Below are 25,478 nucleotides of genomic sequence, written 5' to 3' on the forward strand. Positions count from 1 at the left end.
CCAAATTTTACTGTCGTGAGCTGATTTCACCTAATAAAGTGTAATGAAGGTTTCCTAGGAGGACCATATTGCTGACTTGCAAATATCCTCAGGAGACGCTCGGCACTGCTCTGTCCACAGAGCTGGCACTGTCCTAGTTGAATGTGCTCTTAAGTCCTCCAGAACAAAAAGGTCTTGTGAAGAGTAGGCCCTTTAATTGTCTTAACCACTTCCATACAGAGCAGTTTGACACCCTTCCTGCCCAGACCAATTTTCAGCTTTCAGCACTCTCACACTTTGAATGACAATTGCTCAGTCATGCTACACTGTAACCAAACAAAATTTTTATCATTTTTTTCACACAAATAGAGCTTTCTTTTGGTGGTATTTGATCACAACTGGGGGTTTTTTTTTTCGTGATATATGCAAAAAAAGAGCAAAAATTTTGAAAAAAAAACACTTTTTTTTAGTTTCAATTATGAAATTTTGCAAAAAATAAATTTTTCTTCATACATTTGGGCCAAAATGTATACTGCTACATGTCTCTGGTAAAATTAACCCAAATTAGTGTATATTATTTAGTCTGTGTGAAAGTTATTGAGTCTAGAAGCTATGGTACCAATTACTGAAAATTGATCACACCAGATGTACTGACTGCCTATCTCCTTTCTTGAGGCCCTGAAATGTCAGGACAGTACAAATACCGACCAAATCACCCCTTTTTGTAAAGTAGACAGTCCAAGGTATTTAGTAAGAGGCATGGTGAGTTTTTTGAAGTTGTAATTTTTTCCCACAATTCTTGGGAAAATGAAGAAAAAAAATTTTTTTTCTTTTTTTTCCCACAAAGTTGTCAATTTATAAGCTATTTCTAACACATCGCATGTACACAGCAAAAATTACACCCAAAAATACATTCTGCTACTCCTTCCGAGTATGGCGATACCACATGTGTGAGACTTTTACACAGCCTGGCCACAAAAAGATACTCCACGTCCAAGAAGCACCTTCAGGCGTTCTAGGAGCATAAATACACATAAAACTTTCTTATTACCTATCACACTTTTCAAGGCCCTAGAGCACCAATACAATGGAAAAGTCCACAAAATGACCCCATTTTGGAAAGCAAACACTCCAACGTATATTCTATGAGGCATTATGGGTCGTTTGAACATATCATTTTTTTCCACAGGTTTTTGGAAAATGTGGGAAAAAAATGAAAACTTTTTTTTTTTTTACACAAAGTTGTCAATTTATAGGATATTCCTAACACATAGCATGTACACAGCAAAAATGACACCCCAAAATACATTCTGCCACTCCTCCTGAGTATGGCAATACCACATGTGTGAGACTTTTTCACAGCCTAGCCATATAGAGGGGCCTAACATCCAAGGAGCATCATCATGCATCCTAGCCACTTGCCTAGGCCTATTTTTGACATTTGGTGTTTACAAGCTAAAATCAGTTGTTTTGCTAGAAAACTGCTTAGAACCCCCAAACATTGTATATTTTTTTTTAGCAGAGACCCTAGAGAATAAAATGGAGATTATTGCAATATTTTTTATCACACCGTATTTGCGTAGCGGTCTTCCAAACGCAATTTTTTTGGAAAAAATTCACTTTTTTTAATTAAAAAATAAGAAACCAGTAAAGTTAGCCCAATTTTTTTCCATAATGTGAAAGATAATGTTACGCCGAGTAAATAGATACCCAACATGTCATGTTTCAAAATTGCGCACGCTCACGGAATGGTGACAAACTTTGGTACTTAAAAATCCCCATAGGCGACAATTTAAAAATTTCTACAGGTTGCGATCTTTGAGTTACAGAGGAGGTCTAGGGCTCAAATTATTCCCCTTGCTCTAACGATCGCGGCGATACCTCACATGTGTGGTTTGAACACCGTTTACATATGTGGGCGGGGTTTCTGTATGCATTCGCTTCTGCGCGCGAGCTAACGGGGACAGGGCGCTTTATTTTTTTTCTTTTTTTTACTATTTATATTATTTATTATTTTTTATTTTTACACCGTTTTAAAAAAAAAAAAAATTGATCATTTTTATTTCTATTAAAAGAAATGTAAATATTCTTCGTAATAGAAATAGGCACGACAGGACCTCTTTTTTGTGAGATCTGGGGTCAAAAAGTCCTCAGATCTCACAAGTACACTAAAAGATAGAAAAAAAAAAAATAAAATAATTATAATATAAAATGAAAAAAAAAAAAAAAAGGACCTTTAAACCGGTTGCTAGGCAACAACATTTTCCGTTGCTCCGGTCCTCCAAGACCATAGAGTCAAGTGAGGGCAAGCTTGCCCTCACTCGACATCCTGTCTGTGAGGATTCGGGACCGGATCGTTTTCCCCGCTGCCGGCGGGTCCGGTAAGCGGGGAAAAGGACCGGAACGCGTCGGGAGGGGGGGCGCCTCTTCCGCCATCCCGGAAGGGTGATCCCACGGCGAATCCGCTGCTGGGACCACCCTTATCGGAAAGCCAACCGTCCACCGTTTAAAAAAATACCAGGGTTATGGCAGCTATCTGCTGCCATAAAACCGGTATTTAGGTTTAAACGGAGGACGTATATAAACCTTTTTGGACTTGGACATGGTGGCTGTATGAAGGGTGACAGGTACTCGGGTACTTTGTTGGGCAGGTGACAGGTACTCTGGTACTGATGAGCAGGTGGCAGGTACTCGGGTACTCCGATAGGCAGGTGACAGGTACTCGGGTACTCTGATGGGCAGGTGACAGGCAGGTGATAGGTACTGATGAGTAGTACTCACTGACTGATAGGTGATAGGTGATACTGTACTGATGGGTACTGATGATCAGTACTGATACGTGATAGGTACTGATGAGTACTGATGAGTAGTGATGGGGACTGATGAGCAGGCGGCAAGTACTTGGGTACTTCAGGCGTCAGGTACTCTGATGAGCAGGTGGAAGGTACTCGGGTACTCTGATGGGTAGGTGACAGGTACTCAGGTACTCTGATGACGGGTACTCCGTTGACAGGTACTCAAAGTACCCGAGTACCTGTCATCAGAGTACCCGAGTACCTGTCATCAAAGTACCCGAGTACCCGTCATCAGAGTACCCGAGTACCTGTCATCAGAGTACCCGAGTACCCGTCATCAGAGTACCCGAGTACCTGTCATCAGAGTACCCGAGTACCTGTCAGAGTACCCGAGTACCCGTCATCAGAGTACCCGAGTACCCGTCATCAGAGTACTCGAGTACCTGTCATCAGAGTACCCGAGTACCCGTCATCAGAGTACCTGAGTACCCATCATCAGAGTACCCGAGTACCCGTCATCAGAGTACCCGAGTACCTGTCATCAGAGTACCCGAGTACCTGTCATCAGAGTACCCGAGTACCCGTCATCAGAGTACCCGAGTACCTGTCATCAGAGTACCCGTCAGAGTACCCGAGTACCTGTCATCAGAGTACCCGAATACCTGTCACCAGCCCATCAGAGTACCCAAGTACCTGTCATCTGAGTACCTGATGGGCTGATGACAGGTACTCGGGTACTTTCATGGGCTAGTGACAGGTGCTCTTTATTGGGGGGGGGGGCAATCAGTGTGTTTAGGGTGCACTGTAGTTGGTAACTAGCTGTTACCACAATCTCCTCCTCACACATTTGTGACCGGCTGTGATTGGACACAGCCGGTCACGTGGTAAAGAGCCAATTTCATTGGCTCTTTACCTAGATCGGGGATCGACTCTGTCCGAGGGACGAGCCTCGTCCCCGATCGCTGCTCTGCGCGCCCCCGGGGGCGCGCATTGCAGAGAGAACGAGCGGCTCGTGCTGGAGCCGCTCATGTGATCGGCTGTGATTGACACAGCCGATCACGTGGTAAACAGCCAATTTCTATTGGCTGTTTACCTTGATCAGGGATGGGCTATGTCCGAGGGACGAGCCTCATCCCTGATCGCGCCGCTGCGCGCCGCCGGGGGCGCGCAGTAGCAGCTAGAACGGGCCGACGTCATATGACGGCGGCCCGGATCTAGACAACCACTTTGCCGACGTCATTTTACATGACTCGGTATGGAAGTGGTTAACAATCTAGGACAGCCTTTCTCAAGCTTTTTAACAACAGAGGATCCATTGAAATAAATTTCTGGTCTTGGGGAAACCCCTGCTAAAAATAAAAAATTTGCAACTCAAGACACATTAGTGTGACAGTCAGTGGGAAGAATGCTCTTTACTCTTGTCATCATTGGGAAGAATTTCCCCCCTACAGATAGCTAAAAGGAACAATGGGGTCATTGGAAACGTATCTGAGAGGCAGAATTTGCCCATTTCTCAAGGAACCCCTAGCAACCTCAGGAGAAACCCTAGGATTCCACTGAACTCTGGTTGAGAAACCCTGATCCAGGAGATGACTGTACGTGTTGATGATGACTGACCCTGCCTTAAGCCATGCTGGAACCAAGCACAGATTTCAGCTTTCCTCAATGAAAAGGTAGCTGCCAAGCAGGTCATCAGAGTTACATCAACATCCAGGGGATGTGGTTCTCTCACTTAACCAAGAAAGACGATAAATTGGCTTCCTAGTTACAGTGGAAGGAGAAAGATCCCCCATGGATAAAAAGCAGTCTGGGGTTTTAGGACTGTTCTGTCCAGGTAGATCGTTAAGGAGAATGCTGCGAGCCGGGTCTGTCTTTGATTTATAGTTAACCAGTCCTATCAGGTTGTAGGGGCGGAGCCACAACCCCCCATTGTATGCTGCCATAATGCGCCAGGAAAGGGAACTTAATGAAGGTGTTGTCATTTCTCAGATACAAGTTTACGACGGGTAAATAGCAGAACATCTTTAGGGACGCCACACATGTTTAGCCCAACCTAACATTCCTGTGCTTCAAAAAAAGGAATTAGTAAATTAATTATTTCTTTCTTTTCTTTTCCAATAGTTTTTTGAGATTTTTTTTTTAAAAAGAGGAGTAAGAACAAAAATCAATAGGTACATCAACATCAACAATTTTTTTTTTTTCCAAAATCAACATCAAATATTACTCAAAAAATTTGTATATCCGGTTACAAACAAAATACTGATCAAGATGGTTCAATATATTTGCCTCTAGAACCATTTATTTAACATGAAGAAAAGTATCTTCTCTCGCCCTATTATACCTCACCCCCCCCCCCACCCGAGTCGCACAGGCATTGGAGAGGAACAGGATCGCCGCCGCAGTGTTAGCGACGTTACCCAGCCTCTCCATCAGAGCCCAATAAACAGGGTGGGGGGGGGGGGGGGGACAGGTGAAGCAGATTGTGCTGGCTGTATTCCACCTGCAGCACATCCCGGGGCACAGAGTAAAGAATGACTTTTAATAAACACAACATCACTATAATAGGCTCATGATCCTTAAAGAGAAACAAGGATTTTGGCTGGCGTGACGAACATTACACCGGAGGACACGGCGGCCATCTTTTTGGTTCCCAGAGCTGCTGATCATCAATGCTGCACCAGATAAGCGATTGCTCGTCTTGATTGTGTAAGTGGCCTCTTTTTAAGCTTAATAAACTTGTTCAAGCATACTGTACCATGAGGAGTGTTTCCTTTTGTCCCTGATCTGAGGTCTGATATCGGGCTGCAGGATAAGGATTTGCTGAGAGTGGCGCAGTATATAACCTCCATTCTGAATATTGAAACCCGGACACGCGATTCAAAACCCGAACTGTCCACGTGAATCCTGGACGGGTGTCAACCCTACAGGAAGCACCAGCTAGGTGTAGTATCCCGGTTAAAGGGTTTTAATAGCAAAGGATTAAAACACTCACAAGAGGTAAAATATACAAGTGCTCATCTGGTGTCAGAGTCTGTGGATCCTCCTAGAACTGTCCTGTAGGACCGCTGTCATCTGTTCAGGCTGCTGGGCAGAGAGGGGGATGGCTTGGGAGCCTGGAGGAGCCCCAAGAAGCCACACTAACCAGCATGGAAGGCACAGCGGAAGTGACATCACCGGAAAGATGGGAGGTACCAGACGAGAAGAGAACCAAAGCTACGCGCTCAGAGTATTTGGCTTGTTCTACAGGCCTTCCCTCTTGGTCTATACAGAGCCAGTCACAAGGACAGCAGCCATAGGTGGTCCTGTGCTTTCCTTTCTGGAAGCCTCATAACCAAAGACCAGTGACGTTTTCTGAATTACCCTTTACCCTGATCATTGGTATTTTTAGATATTTATTGCTGGCTGGACTATATATAAACTCTGCGCCAGTATCTCCTTCCTCCATTAGCAGAAACACAGGATCTCCATCTTCCCTACTAACAGAACCGCGATCTGCCTTGTTTACATCGACTGACCACTGCCTCTCTCTGGAACGATTGCAAGGTGCCGGTGGACATCATGTCCTCTGGACTCGCTGATTAGCTCCCACTGTATCCAGCGGAAGCTGAGCACCGACGGCACACGTGCATGCCGTAGACCCAGGGAATGCAGATGACGTACAGGTATGTGATTCTGTGCAGAACGGCTGCCCTGCTGCAGGACATGTACATGGGGTGGTCAAAACAAAATATCTCCCTGATAAGAGAGGCTATGACCTGGTGGATTACATGCAGAACTCTTGGGCCCAGCTGAGGACATTTAGGGCCTTAAGATTGAAGATGTGGTGGATGTCTCCTTTTGGTTTGGGAACTGTGGACAGAGAAGAACTCCTGGAACTCTTCTGGCCTTAGCTCAGTGAGATAGAGTTTGGAAGACGAATGTCATAGACAGGTTAGGGCTTTAGAAAGGGCCTCCAAAGGCTGTCAATGTGGTGCCTTCTCCACTCTCCATCTCACTAATAAAACCCCAATGGATGACTCTCTATGAACTGATCACATTCCAATCACCGATCATCTAATCATTGGTATAAAAGAAGACTCGGCACAGAATATTGTACGAAGCGTTTTTATTGGACAAGATCAGAATAAGCGATTACCACACAGTAAATGATATGAATAAAATAAAACTTAAATCTTTTATAATAGAATTAACAAATGTGTCAAATGTATTAATAATCATACATTGGTTGGACCAATAAAAAGCCGGCTACTTCAATAAATCAAAAAGGATCAAAAAAATTAAGCAACCAATCATCAGGTATGCATTCTTGACCTTGATGCAATTGAGGACCCTATAATCAATGCAAGGTCTCAACTCACCCCCCTTCTAAGAAGGTACATCAGTGAAAGATAAATCCTGATTGGCTGCTGTGGGTTAATGCATTTTACAGTGATCTTTTTCCATCCAGTAGGTTAGAGCTATATACATATTTATAAGTAGAACACAAAAAGAATGTATTGTCAGAATTGTTTGTCTGCTGCCCCATGTATTGTCATGAATGCCCACTTGTTGCCCCCATGTATTACCAACAGGTGCGCACACCGTGGTGAACAAGCATGATATTACGTGTGAAACGCGTCCACCTTTCTGTATCCCGTATTGACGGTCTGCAATAAATATCATTGCTATAACCTATTGGGAGTGCGATCATTTTCATTGGTTTTATGCCCCATACATTGTCAGGATTGCCCACTTATTATCCCATGTATTGTGCGGATTGCCCACTTATTATCCCATGTATTGTGCGGATTGCCCACCTGTTGCCCCATGTATTGTCATGATTTCCTGCCTGTTGCCTCATGTGGGGAGGGATCGGTAAAGGTAGACAGTTGAGTCATGATTTTACCACCCCCTTAACCTTAAATGGGGCGGTACACATGACACTGCAATTTGTGGCTGCTGCAAACCTCACACCCCCCGGTCACATTGGGCAATGCTATTCAACTGAATGGGGTTGTGCCGCAACAGCCCCTATGCATACGGTTGGGGCGTTCTGGTGTGGGCTTTACAGGGTTAACATAAGGGCTCCCAGCTGCCTGCCAACCCCACAGCGGGTCAGAGGGCGATGTGGGTGTAAACCAACCCCCGAGTGGACTGTGGTGGTTTCACATTTGTTTATGGACTAAACAGTTCCACCCGTTACAATCCAGCGTCCATTTCCCGCAGTACCAGCAGGGGGCGCACTCTGATGTTTCATTATATTTCCTGTATTTGTAAACTTTCCCGCACTCTGAACATGAAATAGGACGCTCGCCCGTATGAACTTTCTGGTTTCTAAGAAATAAACCTTTGTTTGGAAAACATTTCCCGCACTCGTAACATTAAAAAGGGCGCTCACCTGTGTGTAAGTAGGTGTTCTTTCTTAGTTAAACATTTCCCGCACTCTGCACAAGATGAGAGATGCTCAACTGTGTGTATTCTCTGATGGTTAAGAAGGGTTCCTTTCTCAGTAAAACATTTCCCGCACTCTGAACATGAATAGGGACGCTCACCTGTGTGTATTCTCTGATGCCTAAGAAGGTTTCCTTTCTCAGTAAAACATTTCCCGCACTCTGAACATGAATAGGGAAGCTCACCTGTGTGCATTCTCTTATGTCTAAGAAGGCTTCCTTTACGATTAAAACATTTCCCACACTCTGAACATGAATAGGGACGCTCACCTGTGTGAATTCTCTGGTGCTGAAGAAAGTGTCCTTTTTCATTAAAACATTTCCCACACTCAGAACATGAATAGGGAAGCTCACCTGTGTGCATTCTCTTATGTCTAAGAAGGTTTCCTTTATGATTAAAACATTTCCCGCACTCTGAACATGAATAGGGATGCTCACCGATGTGTATTCTCTGATGCATAAGAAGGTTTCTTTTACAAATAAAACATTTCCCGCACTCTGAACATGAATAGGGACGCTCACCTGTGTGAATTCTTTGGTGCTGAAGAAGGTGTCCTTTTTCATTAAAACATTTCCCGCACTCAGAACATGAAAAGGGAAGCTCACCTGTGTGTATTCTCTTATGTCTAAGAAGGCTTCCTTTACGATTAAAACATTTCCCGCACTCTGAACATGAATAAGGACGCTCCCCTGTGTGTATTCTCTGATGGCTAAGAAAGTTTCCTTTATGATTAAAACATTTCCCGCACTCTGAACATGACAATGAATTCTCTCCTGTATGAACCCCTGTATGGTATAAAGAAGATTCCCTGAGATGAGATGGTTTCCCGCACCCGTCGGCACTGTCAGATATTAGAGGACTATGTGAAGTATCAGGAGATTCCAATGATCTCCTCCAATGGTGAGGTCTGTCATGTATATTATGAGGAACGAGATTTACTTCTGGAGAAGATGCCATGTCATTATCTTCTGTAGTCACATCTTCCTCCGATGTCCTTCTATTCCCACCACAGAGTCCGTCTGTCAGAAGACAAGAAAAATTACCAAGAGTTTTCCACACTCATATACACTGCTCAACACTTTATAATCAGAGTATAGCATCAAGTCAGGGAAACTCCTGGGATATTCATCTGGTCAGTGAAGTAGCAGAGGGGGTTGTTACCAACAGGTGCACTAGATGGGCAACAATGAGACGACCTCCAAAACAGGAATGGTTTTACAGGTGGAGGCCACTGACATTTTCCCTACTCATCTTTTCTGAGTGTTTGTCACTAGTTTTGCATTTGGCTGGGGTCAGTGTCACTACTGGTAGCATGAGGCCATACCTGGACCCTATAGAGGTTGCACAGGCAGTCCAACTCCTCCAGGATGGCACATCAATACCTCCCATTGCCAGAAGGTTTGCTGTGTCTCCCAGCACAGTCTCAGGAGCATGGAGGAGATTCCAGGAGACAGGCAGTTACTCTAGGAGAGCTGGACAGGGCCGTAGAAGGTCCTTAACCCATCAGCAGGACCGGTATCTGCTCCTTTGTGCAAGGAGGAACAGGATGAGGACTGCCAGAGCCCTACAAAATGACCTCCAGCAGGACACTGGTGTGAATGTCTCTGACCAAACAATCAGAAACAGACTTCATAAGGGTGGCCTGAGGGCCCGACGTCCCCTAGTGGGCGCTGTGCTCAATGCCCAGCACTGTGGAGCTCGATTGGCATTGGTCATTGAACACCAGAATTGGCAGCTCCACCACTGGCACCCTGTGCTTTTCACAGAGGAGAGCAGGTTCACCCTGAGCACATGTGACAGACGTGAAAGGGTCTGGAGAAGCCGTGGTGAACGCTGAGCTGCCTGTAACATCGTTCAGCATGACCAGTTGGGTGGTGGGTCAGTGATGGTCTGGGGAGGCGTATCCATGGAGGGACGCACACACCTCTACAAGCTAGACCAGGGGTGGGCAAACTTTTTGACTCGAGGGCCGCAATGGGTTCATATATTGGACCCAGGGGACGGACCAAGAGTAGATGGACGGTGTGTATGTGTGAATTAATATAAATTAAATTTCAATGCCGATATGTCAGCGTGCCCCCTTTCAATGCAGATATGCCAGCGTGCCCCCTTTCAAAACAGATATGCCAGGGGGCCCCCTTTCAATGCAGATATGCCAGCGTGCCCCCTTTCAATGCAGATATGCCAGGGGGCCCCCTTTCAATGCAGATGTGCCAGCGTGCCCCCTTTCAATGCAGATATGCCAGTTGGCCCTGTTTCAATGCAGATATGCCAGCGTGCCCCCTTTCAATGCAGATATGCCAGGGGGCCCCCTTTCAATGCAGATATGCCAGCGTGCCCCCTTTCAGTGCAGATATGCCAGGGCCCCCTTTCAATGAAAATATGCCAGCGTGCCCCCTTTCAATGCAGATATGCCAGCATGCCCCCTTTCAATGCAGATATGCCAGGGCCCCCTTTTAATGCAGATATGCCGTGCGTGCCCCCTTTCAATGCAGATATGCCAGGGCCCCCTTTCAATGCAGATATGCCAGGGCCCCCCCCCCCTCGAGACCAGTGCACTTACCTCAGGCAGTGCTTCTCTTCAGTCCCCCGATGTCTCCTCGAGTCCTCAGTCCTCCCACCTCCTCCTCGGCCAATGGCATGGGATTTGCCTTTCAGCCAATCAGGCAGCGGGAGGACCCGCTTCCTGATTGGCCAGGAGGAGGATCCGTGTGACAATAGCGAATTTTCATTTGCTATTGTCACACAATGTACGGGCACAGAGCAGTGCGCCCCGGCCGCCACTGCCGAAGTTCCCAGGGCGGCCCGGTACCGTTTGATCCACAGTACCGGTCCGCGGCCCGGGGGTTCGGGGAACACTGCGCGCTCCACGGACCGGAATAAAAAGGTCCACGGGCCGTAGTTTGCCCATTCCTGAGCTAGACAATGACACCCTGACTGCCATTAGGTATTTGGATGAAATCCTTGGACCCATTGTCAGACTATATGCTGGTGCAGTGGGTCCTGGGTTCCTCCTGGTGGACAACAATGACCGGCCTTATGTGGCGAGAGTATGCAGCCAGTTCCTGGAGGATGAGGGAATTGATACCATTGAATGGCCCCCACGCTCGCCTGACCTGAATCCAATAGAACCACTCTGGGACATTATGTTTCAGTTCATTCGATGCCGCCAGGCTGGACCTCAGTCTGTTCAGGAGCTCAGTGATGCCCTGGTCCAGATCTGGGAGGAAATATCCCAGGACACCATCCGTCGTCTTATTAGGAGCATGCCCCTGTGTTGTCAGGCATGCATACAAGCATGTGGGGGCCATACACACTACTGAGGACCATTCTGAGTTGCTGCTATGACATTTCACCAAAATGGATTCGCCTGCTGCATCAATTTTTTCACTTTGATTTTCGTGGTGTCTTTGAGTTCAGCCCTCTGTAGGGTGATAATTTTCATTTCCATCAAACGATGTGGCATCCTTTCCTTCCTAACACATTACCCAGTCCATACCAGTATAGACCCTAACACATTACCCAGTCCATACCAGTAGAGATCCTAACACATCACCCAGTCCATATCACTATAGATCCTAACACATTTCCCTGTCCATACCAGTATAGATCCTAACGCATTACTCAGTCCATACCAGTATAGATCCTAACACATTTCCCATTCCATACCAGTATAGATCCTGACATATTATCTGGTCCATACCAGTATAGATCCTAACACATTACCCTGTCCATACCAGTATAGATCCTAACATATTATCTGGTCTATAACCAGTATAGATCCTAACACATTTCCCAGTCCATATCACTATAGATCCTAACACATTACCCAGTCCATACCAGTATAGATTCTAACACATTACCCTGTCCATACCAGTATAGATTCTGACATATTATGTGGTCCATACCAGTATAGATCCTGACACATTACCCAGTCCATACCAGTATAGATCCTAACACATTACACAGTCCATATCACTATAGATCCTAACACATTTCCCAGTCCATACCAGTATAGATCCTGACATATTATCTGGTCCATACCAGTATAGATCCTAACACATTAGCCAGTCCATACCAGTATAGATATCCAGAAATGATGTTTCTCCTTTCATCCTTCCAGGACGGCCTACATATGAGAGATTGTGGCTCCGCCTCACAGGAAACACAACTAATTTGCAGCTGTTAAAAGGGTCCCACCCATCCTTGAGCTTCAGTTCAGTTGTGTTTCCAACCTCACATCGGAACGTTTGTTTTTTTTTCTAACCTAAAGGCAAAGGACTGTCTGAGAGGTACCCCTGGAAGGCAGCTTCGGTCGGCCTAATGGCAGGTTCCTCCCTAGCTGCATCCTGGAAACAGGAGCTTTCAGGTCGCCAACATGCCAGGTAGTGCGGTTTACCTTACAGTGAAGGTCCCTCTATACCTGAAGTCCTGTTGTCTCTGCAGGAAGTCTCCTACATTTGCTCCTCTAAGGCGGTAAGGATTTTGCCGGATAAGTGAAAAATTTAACGCCAAGGAGCGCGCCGCAAGCCTCGCTGTGAAGACCGGACAGCGATACCCGGAAGAGAGCGCAGCATGGAGGAAACGCCGGGTCCATGTGATGTTCATGACAGAATCTCCGGCTACGAAGGGGCTGTAAATTGCCCAAAAAGAGACCAAAGCACAACTCATCCCTTTGGGGTATAAGTCGATACACAGGTGACTGCAGGGACATGAGACCGGGTAAGTGAAATTTACCGGATAATGGGGCCTACTGCTGCATACGGTCTAGGATCAGCAAGCCTTTAATTGTTCCCTTACTGACAGCCCTGTTAACGATCTGTGTCTGGGAGTAGCACATATGTTAAATAAGAGAGCGAGTTAATCACTTTGTTTCTCTCTTTTATTGTTGCAGGTCGTTCCTCGGCCAGAAGGCCTCTGTCAGACCCTCCTCTACTTTAATAGCACAAACATGCTGGAAGTGCGGTACTGTGGAGTAGTCTGTGTAAGCCTTGCACACAAACCCTTTGAGCCATACATGTGTTGGTAAATTGGCTGAGAGTATCTGTTTTAATGAAGTTTTTCTTAAATCAGTGCAGGAGGGTTGCCTAATCCAGTCCTTGTGGACTACAGCTGCTACTCATCAGAGCTTAACGCTTGTGATCACAGATTAAGATAGTCTGTCTGCTCTGGAATGTATGTTCTCTAGAGCAGGACTCTTTCCTCTTGTCAGAATCTCAAGACATTTCCTCTGCAAACAAGGAATGAACGAGATCCAAGGAAAGACACTAGCCAGCCCAGGTCCTTAACTAAGTAAGGAGGGCTCGGGCGGTAACAGATTTAAAGAGAAAAAAGTTCCACAAAAGGACAAAAAACTGAATTTTTGTAAAATCTTACCTGTAAAATTCCTTTCTCTGAGTCCTCCGACAGTTGCCGCCATCTTCATATTCGTCACAATGGGGTATTAGACTTTGCTCCGAAGGAGTAGCTAGGCAACAGAATATGTTATTACAAAAGCTTTTAACATATCCCACCCCCAGGGGGTGGTCCCCTCAGTCAATACCCTCCTACTTCCTGTATCCATGCTTCAGTTTCAGTGGAATAGCAGTAGAGTATACAACCAACCCCAAAAGAGGGGCGGGGGCGGCGACTGTCGGAGGACTCAGAGAAAGGAATTTTACAGGTAAGATTTTACAAAAATTCCGTTTTCTCTTACGTCCTCCGACAGTCGCCGCCATCTTCATATTCGTCACAATGGGGACGTCCCAAAGCAGTGCAAACATGAAGGGTGGGAAACGCAGCCGCGCCTAAGGCAACGCCGTCTCCACATCAAAGAAAGGAACCTTACCAAAGGAAGGAAACCAGCTGGGCAACATGAGAAAAAAACTTGCTCAACAGAAGCAATAACCCAGGAAAACAAATAACCCAGGGATAAGAACATATATCCCAAACAGCCAAGGAGCCTAAACAAGAGGCTCTAAGGAACTGCCGCACTAAGAACCTTGCGGCCAAAGGAAGCATCCGCCGATGCCTGAACATCCACTCTGTAGAATTTTGTGAAGGTGTGCACGGTCGACCAAGTCGCCGCCTTACACACCTGGGCCACAGAAGCCCCATAACGACAGGCCCAAGACGTACTCAAAGATCTGGTAGAGTGCGCCTTCACAGGCACAGGGGGAACTTTCCCCTTCAAAGCATAGGCCTGTTCAACAGTCTGTCTGATCCATTTGGCGATGGTAGAAGCCGACGCCGCCATGCCCTTCCGAGGTCCCTCAGGAAGGACAAACAAGAAATCCGACTTGCGGAAAGATTCAGTCGATTTCAGGTAAACCCTAATCGCCCGAACAACAACCAAGGAATGCAATTCCACCTCCTTCGGATGTTTGGGCTTCGCGCAGAGCGAAGGCAGGACAATGTCCTCATTAAGATGAAAATCCGAAACTCTCTTCGGAAGAAAAGAAGGATTAGGTCGCAAGACCACCTTATCTAGATGAATGACCAGATACGGAGACTTGCAGGACAAAGCTGCTAGCTCCGAAACCCTGCGAGCCGAAGTGATCGCCACCAAAAAGGCGACTTTTTTGGACAACATGGACAACGAGATCTTCCTGATCTGTTCAAAGGGATCATGTTGTAGCACGGACAGAACAAGATTCAAGTCCCAAGGAGGTAAAGGTTCCCTCCTAGGAGGGACCAGATGTCTCACCCCTTGAATAAAAGTACTAACCAAAGAGTTAGACGCCACAGGACGTTGAAAAAGAACGGCCAGCGCAGACACCTGACCCTTGACCGTAGCCAGCGCCAAACGCTGGTCGACACCCGTCTGAAGGAAGGATAACACCCTAGACACCGAGTACGTGTGAGGTGAAAACCCCCTGGACTCACACCAGGCAAAATAGGCCTTCCAAGTACGGTAATAGACCTTCCCCGAGGAAGACTTCCTCGCGTTAATCAAAGTGTGAATGACCTCCGGGGAGAGTCCCCTATCCTTCAGGACCTTGGTTTCAACAGCCAGGCCGTCAAAGCCAGCGACTGTAAAGCAGGATGGAATATCGGCCCTTGAGACAGAAGATCTGCTCGAAGAGGCAGACGCCAAGGAGCGTCGACCGCCAGATTCACGAGGTCCCCGTACCAGGACCATCGAGGCCAGTCCGGCGCCACAAGAATCACTGTGTGAGGTTCCGAGTGCAACCTGCGAAGGAACCTGGACAGCAATTGAATCGGCGGAAACGCATACAGCAGTCGATACTGATGCCACGGGGCTACTAACGCGTCCGACGCGTCTGCCCGAGGATCGCGCGTTCTTGCCACGAACCTTTCGACCTTGTTGTTCAGACGAGACGCGAACAGGTCCACCTCCGGAAGACCCCACTTCGCGCACAACATCTGGAAGACATCCGGGTGGAGAGACCATTCCCCCTGATCCAGGGTCTGGCGGCTCAGATAATCCGCCTGCCAGTTCTCCACCCCCCGGGATGTGTACCGCCGATATCGCCGGGACGTGTGTCTCGGCCCAAGACAGAATGTCGGCCACTTCCCGAGCCGCTCGGGCACTCCTGGTGCCCCCTTGGTGATTGACGTAAGCCACTGCCGTGGCATTGTCCGTCTGCACCCGAACCGGACAGCCGTGCAGCCTGTCCGTCCAACGTTGAAGGCAGAGATTTATCGCACGCAACTCCAGAATGTTGATCGGAAGGGAGGATTCCTCCTCCGACCAAGTTCCCTGGGCGGACAGAATCGCCCAGAACACCACCCCAGCCCGACAGGCTGGCATCCGTGGTGATCACCGTCCACGAAAGAGGACGGAAAGACTTTCCCCCCGACACCGCCGGGGACTGGAGCCACCACAGAAGATCCCTTCTGGTGCGATGGCTCAACGAAATCTGGATATCCAGAGATTGTGGACGCCCGTCCCACCTGGACAGGATCTCCGCTTGGAGACCCCGCGTGTGAAACTGGGCAAAGGGAATCGCCTCGAAAGCCGAGACCATCAGTCCCAGACACTGCATGCATTTCCGCAGAGACGAACACGGAACGTCCCTGAGGGACTGGACTTCTCCCTGAAGAGTCTTGAGTTTGTCGTCCGGTAGGAAGACCTTCGCCTGGACCGAGTCTAGGATCATCCCCAAATAGGGAAGACGAACCGACAGACACAGCGTCGACTTTGGATAATTTATCGTCCAACCAAACTCCTGCAGAGTGCACCGTGACGGACAGATCCGTCTCCAGACCCTGGCTGGTCGCAGACCGAACCAGAATATCGTCCAGATACCCCAGGACAGAGATGCCCTGGGCTCTTAACAAAGCCAGCAGTGGTGCAAGCACCTTGGTGAAAACCCGCGGAGCCGAAGCGAGGCCAAAAGGCAACGCCACGAACTGGTAATGATCCTCCGCAATGGCGAATCGAAGGTACCTCTGGTGACCCTCGAAAATGGGGATGTGTAGGTACGCATCCTTCAAGTCGATGGAGGCCATGAATTCCCCCGGAACCAGGGCAGCCACCACCGACCGCAGAGATTCCATGCGGAACTTGCGAACCCGCACAAAGCGGTTCAGAGCCTTCAAGTCCAGAATTGGACGCACCTTGCCCTCCTTCCTGGGCACGGTGAACAGATTGGAATAGAACCCCCGAAATCTGTCCCGATGAGGCACCGGAACCACCACTCCCTGAGCTCTCAGGTCCCGCACCGCTAGGCGCAGATCCCGCAAACGCTCCGGAGACAGTTGAAGATTTGAGGGGAAAAATCTGCTCTCCGGCCGAGAGAGAAACTCGATCTTGTAACCAGATCGAACGATTTCCTGAACCCACCTGTCCCGAACACGGGACAGCCATGGTCGTGGAAAACCGAGCAAGCTCACCCCACCCCAGAGCCGGGTGAGGGCGCCCCTTCAGGCCGCACTGTTGTGGGCAGCGGATCCGGACTGGCCGGACTTCTGTTTACCTGTCCACGGCTTCTTTTGGGAGCCCTGACCTTTGAACGGCTTGCCCTTATAGTGTGGCCGAAAGGCACGAAAGGACCCCTGAGAGGGCCGAAAGGAAGCATGCTTCTTACCAGAAGTCGCCTTAGCCTTGTGAGATTGGGGCAAGAGCGTGCTCTTACCACCCATGATCCCCTTTATCAGTGTATCCAAGGATTCGCCAAAAAGGCGAGACCCATCATAGGGCAGATTGGCTAAGGTCTTGCGCGAAGATTGGTCCACCGACCAACATTTCAACCAAACCAAGCGGTGAGACAACACCGCCACACCGTGTACACGTGCGGCCAACGGAACCATATCCAGGTCCGCATCGCACAAATACATGACACCCTGATGGATTTGATCCACCATATCCAATGTCGCCTGTGGGGCAGAATCAGCCACCAAAACGCGCCTAAGCACCTGCGTCCAGCTTGCGACCGCCTGGGCCGCCATAAGGGAAGCAAACAGAGCTTTTAGCATAGAACCCATAAGAGAATAGGTATGACGGGCAAGAGACTCCAGCCGCTTGTCCGTGGCATCCCGGAACACCGGGGTATCCTCAGCAGGAATCGCAGTGGACTTATTCAAAACCGCTATCGCGTGATCCACCGGAGGCGGTACACACCAACGCTCGTCAGTAGCGGGCGTGAAAGGATAACGCAGTTTGAACCTACTGGGTACAGCAAAAGGCTTGCAGATATTACGCCATTGTTCCTTAACAGCGCTCTGAAAATCATCCGTGCAGGGAAAAACCTGCGATGTTTTGCGTCTTCTCTTTGTCCCATAAGCTGCCAAGGCAGCAGGAGGACATGGCTCATCCTGCAAACGCAGCGTTTGCTTGATAGAAGCAACCATTTCATCCATGAGTGCAAGCTCTTCAGACGAGCCAGGGGAAGAATTATCCACCCCTTCAACCTCAGCCTCCACCTCCGACCCCACGAGATCCAGGGAGGAACGGGACCCTGATAAGGAGACCCCGGCCATATCAGCCCCATCACCATCACCCTCTGAACCAGAGGAAATTGAAGCTCTGGACCTTTTTGTGGATTGAGCAGCCACAAGCATTTGCACCTGAGCAGCAAGGTTAGCCACAATCGCAGCCAAATCCCCCCCTGGGGGGGAAACAGCAGTCCCCTGGCTTCCCACCAAGGTGGCAGGAAATTTGCCCTCCTGAGAATCCATTGCCCCAAAAAAAATATATGCCGGAGAATAAAGGGTAAACTGCCCCTTTAACAAGCACGGCGAGCGCAGCCCACCGCACACACACACAAGCACAATGAGACCCCCACAGGGATAAAACAGACACAGGCAATGGATATAAGAAGAACAGAAAGATAAAACCTGAGGAGACCCCTGCTGCTGCTGCCGTCTCGATCGGTGCACACCAGGAAAGAGGAAGTGATGAAATCAGGGCGCTCTATTAAAACCTATGGAAGGCTACAAGAAAATGGCCGCCCGCAGTGAAAACATGCGGCTGGGGCGAGTGCAGGCAAAATGGCGCCGTTTGGCGCCGAAACCGCCGCTCCCCCACTACTGTGATGCAGTATAACACCACCCATGTCTTAAAAACATGGCTGATCGCCGCAGCGATCGCTGTATTGTGCCCCAAACATGACAAAAACATGCCCCACAGCACACAGCCCTTCACACTGTACACAGGCTGACACAGACCGTGTCACACAGCCCCCCCCCCCCTGCAGCCCACAGCGTGCAGCCAGAGCGACAGGGAGCTAAACAGTGTGAACAGAGGCAGGTTACACAGTCCCAGACTGACACCCCTCCCGACAGACAGGTCCCCACATAGATACACTTACCTCCTAATGGCGTGGGGAACCCGCACAGGCGAACAAGCCGCTGTGCATGAGGCAGGGAGAGTCGCATCCAGGACGCACAAAATCGGGGTTAAGAAACCACCCAGCGTCCAGTGAGGTAGCCACCTCACGATCATCCCTGCACCGAACAGGGATGGGTCGTTCACTGTGCCAGGAGCGCTACCTGGCTGAACGCTCGATGGCAGGCTGGAAAGCCACTGACCCACGACCTGCGACCAGGGGGATCAGCCCGAGACCCAGCCCGCACTAATCCTCTTCATCAGTAGAACTAACTAATGCTGACAAAAGTAACAGCTAAGTAAAGCAAGAGAAAAAAACTCAAAGAAAATCAAAAGAGAAAAGAAAGGCTGAGACAAAATGCCCCAGCATAGAGACAACCAGCTACTCCTGACAAGCTAGACAATGAAACTGGAGCATGGATACAGGAAGTAGGAGGGTATTGACTGAGGGGACCACCCCCTGGGGGTGGGATATGTTAAAAGCTTTTGTAATAACATATTCTGTTGCCTAGCTACTCCTTCGGAGCAAAGTCTAATACCCCATTGTGACGAATATGAAGATGGCGGCGACTGTCGGAGGACGTAAGAGAAATCTCTTTTTCCTGGAAACTGTGGTGTAGTGGGCTATGCTCGTAAATAAAGCTTGCGGGATCATGAGCCAAGACCCAACCAGGCTAAACACCCTGTAGGTCACAATAGGTGTGTGATTAGTTACTATGGAAAGGATTCCTTAAAGCAGTGTACACCACTCAAAGGATCCCTACACCAGCCTAGAATGTACAAGGACTTGGGGACACCCAGTCCAGAGTTATTTCTATTCACAATCACGGAAATATATCATTTTTCATGAATAGATTCGCTGGTAAAATTCTCTACCGACTAATTGACCTACACACTATAAGATTTTCGGAAGATTTTTTCCGTTAGACTCGCCAAAAACCATATGATATGAGAGCGGATCTAAACACTTTCAATTTGTATGCAATGGCAGGCCCTTGCACTACATTAAAAAGGGTAAATCTGAAGGAAATCTACCAACAAAAGTTAGATGGTGTGTTTCAGCTTTAGACTGACTGGGTGTGGTGATATCTTGCACAGGTCCTCGGATTCATTATCTTGATCAGCTGTAGCTGCAAGTTAACCATCCCCACCTAAAGTGGAAGTAATCTCCCCTAAATAACTTCCCACGTATGTGTAAGATTCTGGTTCCTCTGGTACCCTTATTTTCCATTTTCTTTTCAACATTCCGTCCCACCTTTCTAGTTAGGTGGAACGCATACACCTTTAAGACGGATGACGTCATCGCCGAGCGCCACAGAGCGGCTATTTCAATCGCCGGCGTTCTCTCTCACGTTGTTTGTTCAATGTGCCTACATGCTTACAAGCCTTGTCTTGCTGCCGGAACCTCCAGCTATTTGCCTTTACCTGGAACAGACCGGAACCTCGCTACTGATCCCGTATCTCGCTACCGGATCACTCCCTCACTACTGGACCCCTCTACTTACTAACCTTACTAGTGATAAGTACCCCACAGGGGAATCCTCCATAACTAACTTACACTAACTACCTCTGCACATTAAGGACTGTTACTATCTATGCATACTAATTCTATCATCTGCACTGTTACATAGATTGCTAGCTCTTGAGTCTACTACCATCTATCCTTGCACTGGGTTAGTCTATCCTGTATATGTCATCTGCTGTCCTTACCACCTGTTACCATACATGATTACTAACCTATCTGCATTCTACCTATTACCATCTACTACTCTCCTGAACAATACTATCAAGTGCTTACCATTACTGTCACTGCTCACACCTGTCCCTTCAGCACATCACCTCCATACTGTCATATACATCCTATCACTCCAGGAACATCTTATTGAGTGTGTGTATATCTGTATGCTGAAGCTGACAGGCCCACAGTGATGAGTCTGGAGAGTTGGATCTGGTATTTCAACACATCTCTACATGACTACTGAGTGGAGATTCTGCAGCTGCAAATCCAGCTTACTATAAAAACGCAGGAGCGTTACAGTATGAAGTATTTAGGAATTGAGATCTTTTGAGTGCTGGTCACAATAAGGACAGAATCCTTGTTAAAAGGAGGCATGAATTGCTAATTCTTATTATGTGGTTACAGCTATAGCAGACACCTGCTTACTATCTGGCCAAAAAAATTTTGGAATTCAGGAGCTTACTAAGTTTATCTCAGTAATTAAAAGCTCACAAGACATCTTAAAGTTCCCTGTCCATAGTTGGGGGGTATGATGTCGTACTTAACAGACTCAGCTGTTCAGTCAGTTATAGCCTCTGCAAGAACAGCGGCTCTCATGAATACTGCTAGGAGAGCAGTGTGTGCAAAGCTTATGAAGGAGATGTCTCTTCCGAGTTAAGGCTTTGTGCCTGGCCTGGCAAAAGATCCTTTTTGTGTGATCAAGGCCTGGAGGATGTCTATCTAAGATCCTCAGGGAACAGGTTATCCCAATTTTTTTCCCGCAATGGAAAAACATCTCAACCAGCCCCGATGTCCTCCCGATCATTCAGAGAGGATACAGACTGAAGTTTTTCTTCTCAGCCAGTGGCAGAGATAACTGTATCATATCCCTCAAAGAGTAACCCTGTTAAAGGGGATTCAAGAGTGGATGGAGCAGAGGGTAAATACCCCTATACCGTGAAATCAGGTCTTCAAAGATTTTTTGACTCTCAGTCATTGATACCCTCCTTTCAAGTAGAAAGCCAGTGTCTAGGAATTTTTTTTTTTCCAAAAATCTGGAAAACATTCTGTACTTGGCAGAGTCAGAAGAAAAAATTCCTCTGCCTCAATCCCCGTTATCCTGGAAATTTTACAGGATGGGGTAGATAAGGGGGTGCCAGTTAACACCCTTAGAGTACAGGTAGCGGCACTTCTGTTTTCTTAGATAAAAGGCTGGACAAAGAGCCTTTTTTAATTAGAAATATTGGTTAGTTCAGGGATGAACGACCCCGATCAATAGAGCTAATGTTTCAGCTCGGAACTTAACGCAAGTACTAGAGACATTAGCTAATGAACCCTCGGTACCTTCAGAGAAGGTTACTCTAAATATTTTGGCAAATAAGCTAACTTGCTGTCGGCAATTACCACAGCCAGAAGAGTGGGAGATTTACAAAAATTCGTCCATAAAGGAACCCTTTATGCTAATTCTCTAAGACAGAGTGATTCTTAGATCAGACCCACTGTACCTACCCAAGGTAGTTTCTTCTGTTCACAGAAATCAAGAGATGGTCTTGTCACCTTTTTGTGTGAAAAACCTAGCTGTGCAAAAGAACGGAAATTCCATTGTCTGGATGTAAGAAGTGTCTTCTCACAGATCTGGAAAGAACCAAGGGCTTTAGAAGGTCTAGCCACCTGTTGGTTCTATATTCTGGACCAAGAAAGGGATTGCAAGCATCAAAACCCTCGATCTCGAGGTGGATTAAGCAAGCCATTAGCATGTCATATAAGGTGTCAGGTAAACCCACACCCGCAAAGCTAAAGGCACATTCCACAAAGGGCATGGCAACTTCCTGGGCCGAAAAAGCCGGAGCATCCTAGGAGCAGTCCGCCATGTATCCATCTGGTCCAGTCAAGATACATTCCTAAAACACTATTGTGTGGAAGTACTGTCACAACAAGACCTTGCCTTTGGCAGAAAGGTTTTACAGGCAGTGGTCCCGCCCTAACGTAGGCCAGTATGGATTCCTTTATTATCCTCTCATATGTAGGCCGTCCTGGAAGGATGAAAGGAGAAAACTTACCGTTAGTATACTGGTAACGGCCTTTCTCTTAATCCTTCCAGGACGGCCGGCCTACTTCCCGCCCAAGATGGTGGTGAGTTATAAAATATGTATATATATGTATATATGTGTAGCTGTATGTTATTGAATAACTATATTCCTTGAAAGTTCGGTTGGAAAGCTACTTTTATATTACTGAAGCTCAAGGATGGGTGGGACCCTTTTAACAGCTGCAAATTAGTTGTGTTTCCTGTGAGGCGGAGCCACAATCTCTCATATGTAGGCCGTCCTGGAAGGATTAAGAGAAAGGCCGTTACCAGTATACTAACGTTAAGTTTTTTTCTGGGTGCAATCACAACACCAAACTATGACAACTAACCAGATCAACGATACCACCCAACCAAACATCACTAAGAAAGCTTTAACCCATTCTTGCATAAATTACCCGAGCTGATATCTGGAGAAGTTTCTTCCTTTTTAACTGCGTCCATCATCCCAACCTCCTCTGTAAAATGCTGATCACCCCTCACATACATCTTTTCCTTTATAACCTCAATTTGTACATTTATCAGATCTTCATCCTAAACCAACAAAATGGTAGAAATAATATTAAATACACAAAATAATAATAATAATAATAGAAGAATGATATCTCTTACGGCTTGGGATCGCTTTCCTACATTATTATCTACCTGATGATGGTGAGGGATGGTGTGATCTTCCTGTGTGGAATCCCGGGAATACGGAGGACGGGGACATCTCTCTGGTGGATTTCTGTAACTGGATGACTCCACCACGGTGTCCTGGTACTGGTTTCTGTGACCTTTTGGAAACTCAGCCTCCTCCATTACAAAATTCTCATCATCCTCCTCTTTTATCTCTTCTTTAATGTTGACCTGTGTGGAATCCCGGGAATACAGAGGACGGGGACATCTCTCTGGTGGGTTCTCATTACTGGATCCATCTGTAGGAAACACACACACTGACTGAATACATTGTTTCTATGTGTTTATCAGATGATGGGGGATCTAGGTGGACCCTCCGTACTGCTCTCTCCTTTACAATAAAGTCTCCTCTTACCCGGTGATGTGAGGGGCGGCTGATTCTCCATCATGATATCTTTGTAGAAGTGGATCTACTGATCCTCAAACATCAATCCATATACCCAAACAGTTTTTGTATTTAGTGGCCATCACTCACCTGTGCTGATGTCTGGAGAAGATTCCTCCTCTTTAACTTTGTCCATCATCCCAACATCTTCCCTGAACTGCTGATCACCCCTCACATACGTCTCTTCTTCCTCTTTAAACTCATCTCTGGTCAGGTCTGTGTTTTGCTAATAGAAATAAGAGTGATGTCATGTGACCTCCCAGAATCCTCCTCACCTCTCCGGTCAGGTCTGCGCTTTTTTAATAGAAATAAGAGCGATATCATGAGAGACGCAAGAGAAAGAAAGGTGGCAGCATTGGGTAGTGAGTGGGGGACAACAGTGTCAGTGGGGGTTGTGAAATATAGGTGAGCAGTGTGGGAAGGGGGGTGAGGAGATGGGAACAACAGTGTTGGATGAGGAATGAGAAGTAGGGAACACGGGTGATACATGGGGGGTGAGGAATGGGGGACAGCAGTGTTAGATGGGGGACAGCGGTATTAGATTGGGGGTGAGGAATGGGGGACAGCGGTGTTAAATGGGGGGGAGAGGAGTGGGGGCCCAGTTGGTGTTGGGGCAGAGGACGGGATTAATGTTAGTAGTGACGAGGAAGGAAAGCTGCTGAATATTTCCAGAGGAGAGTGTCGGGATCACCCCGAGCTCTGCCTCCTCCCCAGATAGATTATGAGTACCTCGGCTCTGCCTGGTGAGGGCGCTACAGAGAGCTGGAGGAAGTTTTGCTGCTCATCCTACTTATGTGATTTCACCGGGGGACTGAAATCTGATTCTCAGTGTTTTGTGTTCCTCTGTTTCTGTTCCCCCAGCATAAAAACGGAAGGAGAACATTTTCCTAATGTAATTAAAGATTATATATAGAAAATAATATCTTATTACCTCCTCTGCTGCCACTTCCAGCTACGTCTCCTCTCTTCTTCCTCCGGACTCGCTACTGAAATTTATTATTTATATCTGACATCACTTCCTCTGTGGACCTACATCACTTCCTGTCAGTATCTTACATCCTTTCCTGTCAGTATTTTACATCCCTTCCTGTTTGTACCTCATCACTTCCTGTCTGTGCGTTCCATCTGAGAGAAGTTAGGTCACCACCTTGTGGACCATATTGTAAGGTGACCAGATTTTTAAAATGAAATCCAGGGACATATTTGGTTTTTTGGGCAAATGGTAAACTATTTTATAAGCATTTTTCCTTGCAATGATCTATGCGGTGTATGTGGGATGTGTTTATGGAATGATTGTATGATATATATGTTATTTCTCACATTTCGTCCATGAGATAGAAAAGAAATACGGCAGAGCTTCAATGTGCAAATAGTGGTGAAACACCCTATATAATAATAAAATGTAAAATATGCACATAAATTTTACTATGTATTGTGATTATATATGGGGGAGGGGGGGTCACCACTTTTTGCATATTGCAGCTCTGCGATATTTCTTACCTTTTGTAGAGAGGGTGTCACCATCACTAATATATTGTAATACATTGGTTGATTTGCACACGATATTCATTTATAGGTTTTACCATTATAAGTCCATTTGTAGAATTTTATAGATGAAGTGTAGGGCAGTGCGGCAT

At 47.1% G+C, this 25,478-nt stretch overlaps 1 long non-coding RNA gene across 1 annotated transcript in view; it reads right to left on the reverse strand.

Annotated features, from left to right (window-relative positions):
• The window catches only part of LOC309551674, a 41,544-nt gene extending 17,700 nt beyond the window's left edge, over positions 1-23,844 (reverse strand). The window contains exon 1 of the long non-coding RNA XR_014225105.1: positions 23,812-23,844. This is a non-coding gene — a long non-coding RNA (uncharacterized lncRNA). The remainder of the gene's footprint in view (positions 1-23,811) is intronic.
• Between the last annotated feature and the right edge of the window lie 1,634 nt (positions 23,845-25,478).

The sequence above is a fragment of the Pelophylax lessonae genome, assembly GCF_965119305.1.
Source record: "Pelophylax lessonae genome assembly, chromosome: 1".
Classification (NCBI taxonomy): domain Eukaryota; kingdom Metazoa; phylum Chordata; class Amphibia; order Anura; family Ranidae; genus Pelophylax; species Pelophylax lessonae.